The sequence below is a fragment of the Abramis brama genome (assembly GCF_963993115.1).
Source record: "Abramis brama genome assembly, chromosome: 13".
Lineage (NCBI taxonomy): Eukaryota > Metazoa > Chordata > Actinopteri > Cypriniformes > Leuciscidae > Abramis > Abramis brama.
In genome coordinates, this window is record NC_139975.1 from 16,189,714 (window position 1) to 16,193,742 (window position 4,029).

The following is a 4,029-nucleotide window of genomic DNA, read 5'->3' on the forward strand; positions in this document are numbered from 1 at the left end:
CTTGTTTGACTATTATTGCATATTTTTAAATGTCAGTTTTACATTTGGAGTGGTAGGGTGACAACTGAAAGCTATATAGCCTATATACAGTAAGTAATACTTAGATACGTTTTGGAGGGAAAGCTTCACGTTCGTGTTAGCATCGGTAGAACAGAGAGGGATTAAGAAAGCAGGGTAGCTAGGGTGACCACCATCAAACAAACCAAATGTGGGACGATGTGGAACATTTTTACCAACACTAAAACATAAACCACCCCTGTGTTTCTGCACCCTTCAAACTGATTACCTTTAAAGATAGTTTTATTATTAGGCTATTATTATTATTATATAATGTCTAACTTAATAAAAACATTTGAATTCTGCCTTTCACCTGATAAAAATTCTTTGTTCTTTAGTCCTTTCCAGAAAACACCATTAGCCTACATCACAATGTAACATAACATGTCTTTATTTGACATGTCATTTAAATTCAACATCACTGAGCCCAAAGGCAGCGGCATCATGCAGATCACTATTTTATAAACAGATCTGACCAAGTCCAATTAAAATCCAACAAAATAAACAATGAACAAATAAAATATAAAATATGAAATTAGATCATTGACAGTCTTATATATTAAGAATATATTAAACCAAAAACTTTCATATTTTTAGAAAGGATGTGAATTAAAACCACCACAACAAGTTGATAAATTCTGTTGAATTAAATAGTTTAATTTAATTCATTATTAATTATTTAACATTATTTTATTTAATGTTTTCTGACTGGAAACACATGGAACGAATCACCGGTCCACATTTTGATTGACAGCTGTCACAACCTACTAGTGACCGTGTTTACTCCTTTCCTTTCAACCATTGTATAGGATTTTAAAAAAGGCTGTTGTGTTTGTACTTCTGACGAAGCGCTGTTAAATAGCCTATAGGTGAAAAAATACACTGCAAAAAGAAGAAATAAAATGCTTTCTTAAAAAGGCAAAAGAATGCATGCACGTTTTCTTAATATAATAATTAAAAACCAATAGACGGATGAAAATGCGGGACATATTCTCAATATGCGGCGTGTGGGACAAGGGGTGAAAATGCTGTGCGGGACAACGCAAAACAGGGCGGGTGGTCACCCTAAGAGTAGCTAGCAACAGTCCATTCAGCATTTAGTGTCCAGTCCTTTTCTTCTGATGAGGCATGAGTTGACCACAAACCAAGATAATTTTAAGACTAACCCATACACAAAGTATCAAATATATGTAAGAATAACAACTCATTACGCTTGGATGAATGAATGCAATAGTATTTTAGTAATTTTTTATTAAACAATGAGTGAGACAACAAGAAAAAGACAACAAGAAAAATTGTGTGTGGTCATCAAGTTTATGAATTTCAGGAGAAGTTGAAGAACATCACAACCACTCTCTGTGATGTTCAATGGTGTCATGTTCATTGGTTACAACTAATATTTTATAGATCAGTGGTCATACCATGGTTTGCTGTGCAGCTTTTGGATGCTCCAATCGTTCTGAGAAGGGTTAGCAAATGTATGGCTTCCCCAAAGACTAAGAGCGCAGGAAAAAATGGATGGCAATGGTCAGCCGTCAAAACCTGCAAATGACAGGGTCCAGCTACAGAAAACTATGTCATGTAAGTAATGTTCACACAGGTGACATCACTTACTAGCATTTCAAAGGGCATCATATTTGTAAATGTAGAGAATTAAGACTTTTCAATGATATTTGAAGTACAATGGAAACTGACCTTACAAGCCTACCATACCATGCTGTGCCAACCATATTCATTCACCGGCCTAAGCCGAAGAGAAGGAAATCCCCTTCAGTGAGGGTGCCTCCAGCACCAATCAAAACTACAATGGACCACACATATTACAAAAAATTAAAATTCAGTATAGTACATGCAGCGAACAATATTCTCCATTTCATATAATTCAATGATTATTCATATTAGTAAACCCAGCTTCAAAACAACCAGTGGGCAGGGATTCTCCGAGGATTTGCATACAAAATGTTAGGGGTGTAACAATATATCATGTCACAATATATCGCAAGACAAAAATGCAACAATATGTATCGTGGATAGTTCACCCAAAATAAAAATTACCCTGTGAGAAAAAAATTGAACCTTACTGGTTGCCATGGATGTATTTGGCCTCTCCATTCCCGGCACACCGTCCACAGCCTCCAGTCTCCTCTCATTTCAGCAGCCATCGCCAGCACCAGCCGCCACCACATGCAGCAGAGCACAAATCAGTAGACAAGCGCTGTACTGTAGGTCAATGCGTTTCCCTACTCATAGAAGAAATTAGTCACACTGTTTAATAAACATTTTATTCAACCTTAATGATCCTATAGAAGATTTCAGGCAGTTTCTCTTTTTTTTTTTAAATAAAATATTTTACAGTCTTTTATTTCACTTTGTGAAAAGTTTCTGGCTTTGTTCAGGCAAAGATGCACCTTACACTTTTCACAGTAGAGAGAAGAGATTGTTGGTGCAGTGCTTGCATATGTCAGGTCTCCCATGTTGGAAAATGATCAATGCCACCCCATCTTACATAAAAAAAAAAAAAATAAAAATAAAATCACACTGCAGCTTGGCCATTTATGGGATGTTGTTGGATTGATTTATTGAAAGAATACCCAAAATGTATTTTAAGATGGCATTTCAGGCATTAATTAAATCATCAAAATAGTGTGTGGTTGTATTGTGGTGGGAAATATGTAGATTTCATTACAGAAATGTTACATGAAAGTTCAGGGATAAAGCACCCATAAACCTGCAGTATCAAATTTGATACACACATTTTTTGCTTGATTAAACTGTAATATAGAGAATGAATTGTTAGGTAATTATGTATTGTTTCATTACAGAAACTATTCATTTGAAACAATTAGTAACAATAGAAATGTTATTCTTACTGTAACTTCTTGAAAATGAGCAAAGGTTTTCCTGCAAATCGCGTGTGGATGTTTTAATGACGGCGACCATATTAAAGGCCAAAAAAAGCTTTTTAGGCCGTGGGCCAAGTCTGTTTTTCTCCTTTAGTTTTCGATTTGATAGATCTCCTCCAGGGAACTGGTTCATTTTTTATAATTAGCTATATAAATTGTTGTTGAGCACATTACTGCTTGTTTCCAACGTCAATTGTTGCACATTAAAATATAACGTAGATATAATCTCGCTAGCTAACCACAAAATGTTAGCCGGATCAATCAGTCGTCTACCAAGATAAAAAAAAAAATATAGAATTAAGTTTTGCATATACAAATAAGATAAGTATATGCATCATAAAGGGCCTCTGATAAAATATAGACAGTGGACCATTCAACATTGTTAGTAATTTAATAAACTTACCTCAGAAGTTAGCCTACTCCACGGCCAGCAATGGAAATCTCCATGCGTTGAATGAATTGTTTCGAACTTCCGGGAACTTTACGAGGCTGCATACCCCGGAAGTAGGCGGCAAAAAGCTTTACAACGGAGTCCTATGGGAGTGTCGCCACTCTGTTTTCTCTACCACTCTGCGCCTCGCCATAAGCTCGTGCAGTTGCCACAGCACAGCCAATACCGCGCTAGACGCTCTGCTTGTGTCTGCTGTGCAGCTACACTGCATTTTAAAAATACTTCTCGAGAAAAGGAGTTTTCCCATAGTGTAAGCTAGCCTTACACAATACTTATTCCCTCATCTCAGGGAACCGAGGTTACGTAAGTAACCGAGAAGTTTTGTATCGTATACTGTTTTTTTGTTGTTTTTTTTGTTTGTTTTTACGTGGTGAATATGTGGAGGGACATGGCTGATTGACCAATTTGAAAGATACAGTATGTACAACAATTCTGTACAAATGTCAGAGATAGTGGAAGGTTGCTTTAGAATGGGACTGGAAAACATCCCAGGATAATGCCTTCCTATTCCAACCTGTAATTCTCCTCTATAGGTCTAACTATTGCAGTTTTGCCTTATCTGATGGATTTTCAGCATATATCGAAGCAGCAATACAATTAAATCATGTTATAGTTTGA

At 36.2% G+C, this 4,029-nt stretch overlaps 1 long non-coding RNA gene across 3 annotated transcripts; it reads right to left on the reverse strand.

The window, feature by feature from the left end:
* Positions 1 to 1,363: 1,363 nt before the first annotated feature.
* On the reverse strand, positions 1,364 to 3,534 carry LOC311095425. 3 transcript variants are annotated; one of them, XR_014608831.1, is made up of 4 exons: positions 3,364 to 3,534; positions 2,139 to 2,297; positions 1,753 to 1,858; positions 1,364 to 1,599 (listed from the first exon to the last, which is right to left on the reverse strand). It is a non-coding gene; the product is annotated as an uncharacterized lncRNA (long non-coding RNA). The 3 variants fall into 3 exon arrangements; XR_014608832.1 differs by having other exon boundaries at positions 2,139 to 3,534; XR_014608833.1 differs by having other exon boundaries at positions 1,558 to 1,619; positions 2,139 to 3,534.
* Between the last annotated feature and the right edge of the window lie 495 nt (positions 3,535 to 4,029).